The sequence below is a fragment of the Melitaea cinxia genome, chromosome 18 (assembly GCF_905220565.1).
Source record: "Melitaea cinxia chromosome 18, ilMelCinx1.1, whole genome shotgun sequence".
NCBI lineage: Eukaryota > Metazoa > Arthropoda > Insecta > Lepidoptera > Nymphalidae > Melitaea > Melitaea cinxia.
Genome location: NC_059411.1, coordinates 5,295,278 through 5,306,436, shown reverse-complemented (window position 1 = coordinate 5,306,436; position 11,159 = coordinate 5,295,278). Strand labels below are relative to the sequence as shown.

The 11,159-nt window shown below is 33.5% G+C and overlaps 1 pseudogene; it reads left to right on the top strand.

Annotated features, from left to right (window-relative positions):
* Positions 1 to 282: 282 nt before the first annotated feature.
* On the top strand, positions 283 to 7,594 carry LOC123662557 (annotated as a pseudogene).
* Positions 7,595 to 11,159: the final 3,565 nt, after the last annotated feature.

The following is an 11,159-nucleotide window of genomic DNA, read 5'->3' as shown; positions in this document are numbered from 1 at the left end:
AAGAACAAACTTGCATCTCAAAAGATATAAGAATAAATAAGTAATATTATTTTTAAGTTCAGTACATAAATATTTATTTTTCCTTTTTAATTTTATAATTTATTTTCAGATAACAGAATATTTTTTGATTTGAAATGTCGTAATATGAAATACGTAAATCGGAACAGCAGTCGTAATAGTAACGAAATAATTTCATTTAAAAGTCGGAATCGGAAGTCACAATTTTATATTATTACTCTTGCAATTAAATTACGATTAATGTTTTGAAACAAATAAAACACGATGTTAATATCAGACGGTATTAACCACGGTAAATTACAATCTATTATAGTTGGGGAGTTAAAAAAAGCGGGATTAAAACATCGTCTTAAAAAAATCATACTAAAAAATGTCAAAGTAAGTTTTCGACAATACTATTCGATAATAGACATAGTATAAATAAAAATTACAATGCCATTTATTCATTTCTAGGATCATAAAACTGTCTTTGGAGCTCCGCTTGTGAAAGTTCCATCATGTAGTGTAATTTGTTGTGGAAGCACTTTGTGTATTCCTACGGTAGTTAGTGAAATGTCCTCAGTGTTAAGAACGAACGCTCATATCGAAGGTCTCTTTAGGAAAGCAGGATCACAATCACGCCAGAAGGATATAAAGGTTAATGCATATTTATTTATTTCGATGTCCACTGTATTTAACAAAAAAATTTATAGTTTATTAAGGTGTCTTAAAGGAAGGTGTAAAACTTTTAGCGATTACTTGACGCTGGAGGTTGCGTATCAGAAGGTCACCATCCTATAGATGTAGCGAGTGTATTGAAGCTTTATCTGAGGTGCTTGCCGGAGCCATTGATTAGTGCTGAAGTGCAGGATCTACTCTTACGATGCAGAGTAACAGCTGGCGAAGACAGCCTAAAATCTATCTTAAACACACTATTGCTATTGCCAGTATTACATGTACATCTTCTGCATTATATAATGGAGGTATTTTAATTTTTATTACATGAATGTAATCTAATGTAGAGATACAACTAATGTTCTTTTTAATATACAAAAAAGTAATATATCTTAATACTTATATATTTTTGAATCCATAAAACAAATGTTTTTTTTCATTGTTTGAAATAACAAATAATTATTTTTAATGTTATATATACAAGTTATGTAAAGTACTGAACTGTAATAATTTTTAGATGTTAAATTGCTCATGAAATTTTTTTACTAACCTGTAGGAAAGGTCCAACCCTAATCTATCTTGCTGTTCCGATGTTAAAGACTGACTCACCTGCATTCCCTTTATATTATGTATATATATATTATATATTTTTTGACATTTATCTGTATAGGATATTTTTTCATCATCATCATCATCATTCCAGCCTATTGCAGTCCACTGCTGGACATAGGCCTCCACAAGTTCGCGCCAAAAGTGCGTGAACTCATGTGTGTTGCCCATAGTCACCACGCTGGGCAGGCGGGTTGGTGACTGCAGGGCTGGCTTTTCGCACCGAAGACGCTGCTGCCCCTCTTTGGCCTGTGTGTTTCAAAGCCAGCGGTTAGATGGTTATCCCGCCATCGGTCGGCTTCTTAAGTTCCAAGGTGGTAGTGAAACTGTGTTATCCCTTAGTCGCCTCTTACGACACCCACGGGAAGAGAGGCTATATTCTTCTTTGGTGCCGTAGCCACACGGCACAAAATATTGTTTCTTTACTAAAATTAAAATTTATCAATTTCAGTTGCTTAATTATATAGCTTCAAGGCATAAAGAAAACTTAATGGATTCTTCAAATTTAGCAATAGTATTAGCTCCGAGCATCATGCCATTACCGGCCGCAGCATCTGCTCAGCGCTTGGAACACCATGTGGCTCTAGTCAAGGTAAAATAAAACTATAATTTATATCCATTTTTATTTAATAATGGAACTCAAGTCTCATAAATCTTCTTCACACAAGTTGATACATGTAGCATTATTGAGAAGGTGACACTAACAACAGAACATATTTTCTACTTTTTGTGTTTTAGGTATTTATTGAAAATTCTAAACACATTGGACTATTAACAGACGAACTAATGACAAAACTTGATGATGATTCTGATGTCAGCCAATCAAGGCGAAAGAAAAGAAGAAGTGGTTCTTTGAACAGTGAGATATTTTCTATTTTATCTACTTTCTCAATATTACTCCTTTTAATAATTATAATCTTAATATTTTTTTATCTATAATGATTAAATAGTAAAGTTACTATAAAAAAAACCTTGATGTATTTGTAAAACGAAACTATATTTGTTGTTAGTTGATTTGAATTCCCAATATTTGGCCTGTGACCATTGTGCCCGCCCAGTGACTATTGCAAAATAGTGCAAAATTTTTTTAACTCAAAATTACTCAAATTAGTGCCCATAAAAATTTAAAAACTTTATTTTAGGAATGTTTAATGGATTACGAAAAATGGTATCTGGTAATGTAACAACACCAGCTCTAGTCCTTGAAAATGGTAAAACGCCAGTATTAAGTAAGTCTGCGGCCAAGAGAAAGTTTGATAGCAACTATGAGGGCCTTTCTATAAAAACTAAGTAAGTATAAATATTTTTGATGAATACAAATAAAGCTAAATATTAAATAAGTTATTATTACCAATATAATATTATACATTGAATACATCAGTGGCGTATTTTAAGAGTCAGTGCTGCGGGCCAAATAAGTTTGCTGCCCCATAAATTAAGGAAGAAAAGCAAAAACAGTATGTATTAGGAATGTGACTTCAGAAATCAATTCGATTGGTCGTTAAGTATTGAGAATTCTATCTTACAAATACTTTTCGAATTAAATCTATTAATGCACATTTACTTCTATGTTTATTTGCCCATTTTTAAATTTTCTGCTTAAATTGACGAGCTACTTTGATCTACTCGTTCCGCATGATACCTTTCTTGAGCGTGTAAGCACGGCTATAATTTACAATCAAAAACATTCTACGAGAAAAAGAATTAATTTCCATATGCAGTTCTTTCGTTGTATGCATAGATCAAGTAAAAAATATAGATAACGCACTTAGAACAAAAAAGTGAAGCCACTTTTTTAAATATGTGTGAGTGAGTGAAGTGTTGACACTTTTTAAAAAAAGTCCCTGAAAATTTTATTAAATGGGATTAAACACAATTAATTTAATATAGGTAAAATGGGTATGCGAAAATAAAAATCTGTTTATAGTTTTAAATATATTTACTCCTTTTTTGCTTCAAATTGTTAAATAAATCTATTGCAGCCATGTTTTGATTTAGTGAATTATATAAATCTGTGTCAATGAAAATTGCGTTTTTAAGTAATTGATGCTTCCTCTGAAGGGCAAGTTCCTATTTTAAAGACGTCTAACTCTGCTGTAATGATTTAATTTTTTACATTTTTTTTTTAAAATAAAGTTCCTGTTTTTTTAACTTTTCTCTTAGTTTATGTTTTCTAGGTGTATCAAAGATTGAATCTTGGTTAACGACTGATTTAGACTCATCCGGTAGGTCCTAGAACAAAAAATACAACATTAAAATACGTAGTAGTAAGTAGCAGTATGTACTTGATGGTACTCTGCGAAGTCCACGTACTGCGTCCACTGCGAAGTACCGTACATGTCAGCTTTATCAAAATGGTTTGAACAAACCACACTAGATGAGGATGGCTGTCGTTATAGTTCATTTCGGCTCAATCGTAAAACAGCTACCTACTCATCTCCTATTGAAATATTCATTGGAACCTAAAACCATGATATTTAGTAGTAAAATATGAGTAGTTAATTTACAAATTTAAACAGAAACAAATGAGTTAAAAATTTACATTTAGCTTGACTTCAATTTAGGTAAAACATAAAATCACACGATAAAAGAAAAAACAATAATGATGTCCACTTTCTACTTAATTATTTTTCTATAATTGGCTACAATTTACTTACCCGCATTTTGGGCTAATGGAAATAAGAATTACAGGTAACACTCCCTCGGTACGTCATTTCGGGATATCGTAATTATAAGTTCCGAATAACCTCAATATTATTTTGGAATAACAAGAAATATAAAGTTTTGTATGTACTTACGTGTTAAACGATATTTCTTCAGACTTTTTATTCACTTTGGTATTGTTTTTGTACCATTTAATTACACAAAAACGGCATTTTGTAGGCATAATTACTGTACGAGGCCCCGTGAGATACTGACGAAAATGAGCGTAGTTTGATGCATATGTGTGCGTGAGCGCATGTGTTTACTTGAAGGAGCCGAGTTTTGTGGCTTCAGTTACGACAAAGGCCGCGCATTATCTACTTTTTTTTACTTCATCTATGGTTGTATGCTGCACTTGGTGTTAATATTTCACTTTATCAAACTTTTAAGGGCTAATAATAATAGTATTAAACGGTTATGCAGAAGTACGTTGCCAGAGTAGCTCGTATATCACGCTTCAGCCTGTAATATCCCACTGCTATATACGCCTCTTTCCCCATGTAGGAGAAGGATTGAAGCTTAATCCACCACACTGCTCCAATGCGGGTTGGCGGATATATTCCTTACTATGTAATGATCGCTATCAGGTGTACATGATGTCAACCGGGACCGTATATCAAGGATAGACTAAAATTTTAAATGGGGCTATGATTTTCTTTCACACAAAACTTATTTATAACACCTACCGAACTCCCCATTAGGAGGGACGCAGCTAGGAGTCGAAAATCTTATATACTAGCTGACCTTTCGTACTTCGTCTCACAATTTTTTCTTTATTTAACAATAAAAATATCACGGTCATTAATCGAAATAAAATATAGCCTATATTTTAAGTTCGAAAAAGTTACATATCTGTGCAAAATTTCATTAAAATTGGTCCAGCTGTTTCGCAGATTAGCCTGGACAAACATCGTGACACGACTTTTTTTATTTATAAAGACTAGCTGACCCCGCAACGTTGTTTTGCCATATATTTTATTAAACCCCGTATCCCCCCCCCCCCTTATAACTTAGGGGTGTGAAAAATAGATGTTGGCTGATTCTCAGACTTACCCGATGTGCACACGAAATTTCATATAAATCGGTCCAGCCGTTTTCGAAGGAGTGTTGTAATTAACATTGTGACACGAGAATTTTATATATAAGATAGTAAAATGTCAAGAAATTACTGTATAAATTTACTATTATAATTAAAAAATTCTTCGTTTTTTTTTTTTGTAGGAAAGAGATAAGAGAAGACCTTCCCCAAAAGGAATTATCTTTTACACCAATGAAAATGTGAGTTTTTATTTAAATTGTTACTATAGTCTACAACTCGTAACTGCTATGCTTCCATAAAGTGTTGTTTCAACCTCGGCTTTTTTCAGTAAGCTTAAGGTACTTATAGTTTTGCTAAGTATTTTAAGTGGTGTTATGGATAAATTGTTTGTACCGGAATGGCCTGCGTCTATTCGTTGCTCCGTGCATTGCGTAAATAAAATATTTGAGAGTTCTAAATAAATCTTGCTAAAACTAATTCTATCCGTAACTGATAGATTTTTTGTATATAACTTTAAAATGATTTTTGTGTTGTTTAATTTAATGCCTTTCGTACGTTTTTCTACCCTGCGTATTCTTGCGAGTAGTTCATTTTCTCTTAACATGGTATTTTTTCAAACTGCTTCTACAGCAATAGCAGTTAAAAGGTTCAAAGTTATTCTTCTAAATAAAACTATAAACTTTCTTTTATAGGGGTGTAACAGGGCGAAAAAGGTTACGTCTAAGTTTTATGGATTCTCGAAGCACACCCGCCATAAATACAGACTTCAGTTCTCATAAAAACTCCGAAACCAGTATAAGTAGTGAAGACTTGTTGACATCCTCAGAAAACTTGTTTAGTGCTCACGACACCATAGACTTATCTCCTGACATGAATAAAAATGACAAAGACTATGTAAGGATATCTAAGCAAGAATACGAAGAAATAAAAAGTAGAGTATCTGCAATAGAGAATAGATTGTCAAGGGAGTTCACTGATGTTATACCAAGAGTTCAACCTTTGCAGCAAGTGCAGGATGTTTACGAGCAAACATTGGAAGAAGTTGCAATGTTAAATTGTCCAACATCGGAGCATTTAGCACGGCGTCTGAGCAAAGAATTAAAGATAAGGCCAAAGGAAGAAACCAAAATAATACGTTCACCGAGTGCAAGAAAAATTGGTTCGATACGACGTCGATCTAAGGATAATCTTACAAAAATAGTAAGACATAAATCGTGGAACGCATCTTCTCACTCTCAATCGAATCATAATACAGACAGGTTTTACCCATACATCGGGCTAAATCGAAAGGAAAAGACAAGTATAGTCAAACCGAATCAAGTAGCCACCAAAAATCAAAACTTAATTTCCGAATGGGACGGGTCATTTTCATATAATTCACCGAGTAATATTTCTGACAGAAGTCTCAAGTATCGCCAACGAAAAAGAATAAGCCTCGCTTCTGATATTAATTTGAATAAAACTATCGGTAAAGCGCAAACAAGGCGATCGCTTAATGTGACAATAAATAGTAGCTGGGATGGTACAGGATCAGAAACATCATCATTGAATAACACAATCAATCACAAAGCAAAAACACGAATCTCACCACAGTTTAACCGTTATCAAGATAATAAAAACGGAAATGAAATATGTAAAGATAATTCCTCGAATTCTCAGCAGAAATGGCGAAATGCCGCAGCATTTTTTATGAATAAAACAGGTGAACTAGAAACAAACTGCCAAACCGGTAGGCCTTCAGTAAACAAGTTGCGCCGACAAAACGCAGGAGCTGTTCTCGCTAAAGCTAAAATGTTCGAGTCCAGCTCCGACAAATCATCTGAACAAAATGAGAAAACTACTCATTCGGGTTTCGCTAGGAAACCAAAAGTGACCCAACAACATATAAAATCCCAAAAAAATGTTACAACTTCTAAACCAAAACTTCAGTCTTACGCTAGTGACAAAGCTGAGACAAATACAAAAAGTAAAATAAAAAGATATTCTAATGATTTCAATTCCAACCCAACAACAACATATCACTCTCAAATCCCTCACATTAAAGAAGAAATGAATAACGTACGACTGAATCGAAAAGTAGTAACACCTGTTAAAAAAGTTGTATCTCCACAATCTAACTTTTTACTAAAGACACCACAAGCTCCTGCTCTGAAAAAGTCTTTGTGTACTCCCTAGGGCTTTAAGAACACCTGTATCAACTAATGAAATCAAAAGAAGCAATATACCAATGAAAGCAGTACATATTTCTCCGCGTCAAAAACAACGTGCCATTATTTAAGTGCTATAATTATTGGCTAAGTACTTAAACAGTATAACTTAATTAGTTAATAACAATTTGTAATTATTATAAAATGTATTTTTCTATATATCTTCAATGGTATTATTTAAATTGTAACTATATTATCATGAATATATAATCAACAAATAGATTTAAAAGGTCAGTTTTATCTTTAAAATCTATATAATTAGATATTATACAACTATAACACATATTCGCTATAATGTAAACTCAATAACTACTAAAGGTGCACCTAATAAAATCATAATACAACGAAATTAAATCAATAACTTTAATAACCGTTTTTAATTATTCGTTCGACCTCGACATACGTAAAAATGTGTGAATTTTTACAAATAAAAGGGTATCAAGGGTATATAGCACAAATATTTTTTTTATTATTTACTTTAATTAAAAGTACTTCTATCATTTGGGCTATTCTAAAATATACGTTTTGATTGAATATTACAATTAACTGTTCTGTAAACTGTATACTTTCCTGTCCTATTAAGGACTAATGTTAGAGTTAAGCGACCGCTCTGGTGTAGTGGTGCGTGTGCTGTGTAGGCGCCTAAACATCGGCGGTCGCGGATTCGATTCCCGCTCGCAGTGTTATTTGTATTTATACATTTCGCCCATTCGCAACAACAGTGATATATCAAAAATCGTAGTTTTACAAAAAACTACTTTTTAACTTTTGAATGACCATAACTCTTAAATTACGGTCAGAATAGCTTAATTGTGTATGAAGTGATTAAAGATAAACTATTAAAGAATTAAAATATTAATAATAGGAAATAAATTTGCGACTAAATTAATGAAATTATAACGATCGAAAAAAAAGAGAAAACATATCGCGTTGTTCTAGTAAAAAAATATATTTTAAAGATGGTAAGTTAAGTTGTCACGTTGAAGATGATGTAAAATATATTTGCCCGTTATTTAAATAAAACGTTAATCTTGATTTTTTATTTTTTTATTTTAAGAACAATACAATCAGATAAAATGAGGTAATTATTGGAATAGGCAGACATTTTGCTGTGCTATTGCAAATTGCGCTTTCTTATCCTAAAAACTAAAAATTATCAAAATATACGTAAAACTCTCAAAACTAACAATATCGTAAACAACTAAAAAAACAAAGGAAGAGGAACTGTAGGTATATAATATGTATAGCTCAGTAGAAGAGTATGTACCTACTAGTTTAACACGTTGGACGCCATGACGGACACCATCGGTCTTACTTATAAACGATTCTTAATTTTTAATCAATTGCTTAGCAACGGATTAGCAAAAACCTCACTTATAAACACTATTTAGCGTTAAGAAGTCGATAAGTAGTGTTTAAATCGCCGTCAAATTTAAACACTGCCGAGGCATAGTTTAACTCCTGCTAAGCGGCAAGATGGCGGATTTGACATAAATCAGCTGTTATATTGTGACGTTTGATCTACTTACTTGCGTGTGTTTGTTAGAAAAAAAAAATTATTATTCTTTGTTTGTTTCTTAACTAAGTAACAGCTAATCAACGTTTATAAGTAAACAAAAGTTAAACATGGATTTGTAGCTTAAGAGCGGTTTAACTAAGCGGTGGCTAAGTATTGCTTAGCGAGATTTTTATAAGTAAGACCGCATATGTCCGACAGCATACTTTCGCCTGGGGCCACACCAATAAATCGAGAATCGTCAAAAAATTGTTAAGGTGTTTTTCTGCAAATATTGTCAGCGAAAACCTCAAAAATAATGGGCGACTGACGGAAACAGTTATTTACCCATTATTTTCCAAGATCTCAAGTGGCAGACACCAGCTATAACATTTTTGGAAACAATTTGTTAAAAAGCCTATAAATTCAAATGGTCTTACTTATAAACGTTTCTTAATTTTTAATCAATTGCTTAGCAACGGATTAGCAAAAACCTCACTTATAAACACTACTTAGCGTTAAGAAGTCGTTAAGTAGTGTTTAAATAGCCGTCAAATTTAAACTCTGCCGAGATATAGTTTAACTCCTGCTAAGCGGCAAGATGGCGAATTTAACATAAATCAGCTGTTCTATTGTGACGTTTGATCTACTTACTTGCGTGTGTTTGTTAGAAAAAAAAATTATCATTCTTTGTTCGTTTCTTAACTAAGTAACAGCTAATCAACGTTTATAAGTAATCAAAAGTTAAACATGGATTTATAGCTTAAGAGCGGTTTAACTAAGCGGTGGCTAAGTATTGCTTAGCGAGATTTTTATAAGTAAGACCGAAAGTGTTTTCGATTTTTTTTTTTTTGTGCTATGTGGCCTTATTGCACTGTGAGGCCGCGCGGGTCACTTGCCTTAGTAAAAACAGTCGAAACACTGTCTGTCGGCTCCCTAGAGGCTTCTGAAGTGATCGAGGGCATGCGGACACATGGTGTCCGACACGGCCTCTTGGACCCAATATAATGGCAGTCACATGGTGTCCGTCGCGGCCCACTGGACTAAACATGGTTTTTGGTCTGGCGTTCAACGTGTTAAGAAGTCGGTATAACAGACTAGTTATCACAATTAAATACTAAAATTATCAACGCACACCTTACACGCTATAGGACTATTATAGATATTCATCAGTTCTATAAAATCATTCTTAATTGTTATGGTTTAGGCTTGGCCTTTAGTATAGTCATATAATAAATAATATAAATTTAACATTTTTATTCACCGTAATATAATTGTATCAAATTAAAAAATGTTATAGTAGTTCACTTCAGCCTATCGCAGTCCACTGCTGGAATAGGCCTCTGCAACTTCACACCAGGCATTATGGCACGAACTCACGTGTTTTGCCCATAGTCACCACGCTGGGCAGGCGGATTGATGACCGCAGGGCTAGTTTTGTCGCACCGAAGACGCTGCTGCCCGTCTTCGCCCTGTGTATTTCAAAACCAGCAGTTGGAGGGTTATTCCGCCATCGGTCGGCTTTATAAGTTCCAAGGTGGTAGTGGAACTTTGTTATCCCATAGCGCCTCTTTAGACACCTACGGAAAGAGACTTTTTTGTTTAAAGCATTCTTAAGTCGGAACTCATTACCAGCTTTCTTTTTTATTACCACAGCTCTTTTCATTTGATCCGCGTCAGAAGTACAGTAGTAAATCGCATGGGATAATCTTTTTGCACTCGAACTACTTTGATTTCAGATGTTTTAATGACCTTTTTGTCTTCACCCTTGTGAATTATAAAATTCATTTGATTAAGAACAGCCTTAAAATCATTAATGTCACTGTAACACAATTCGTTTACATGCTTTCGTTCTGACTTTTTTCTTGCAGCTTTGATCGCCCTAATAAATCCTTCGAGGGTAAAAATAGGTCTATTTCTTAGTTGCCTTTTGAGTCTCCCTCATTTTGTGTGTGCCCCTTAATAAGAAATTTGTCTGTGATGGAAATAATGTTTGGAAGGTTCTGCACAACATAGATGTACATAGCAATCATGAACTTATCTGTGTAAGAAATAACACCCATTGCTCTTTGACTTTCACAAATCTTCTTTAAGTACTCGTAAACACAGATCAACTCCAACAACTCTGGACACTCACAGAAACACAACATATTGGTCGGGTACAAGCTACAAAATATTTTGCTCAATATCTGTCAAATTTGAAGTAAATCCATGCATTGCTTTTTGAGTTTATCCCGAACGTACATACAGACAAACAGTCAAACAGACAAAAATTCTAAAAACCATATTTTTGGCTTCGGTATCGATTGTAGATCACACCCCAAGTATTCTTTTAAAAAAATATTCAATGTACAGTTTTGACTTTCCTACCATTTTATTATATGTATAGATTTTATTATATGTTTAGATAATTCTGTGTGATTACGACATTAAA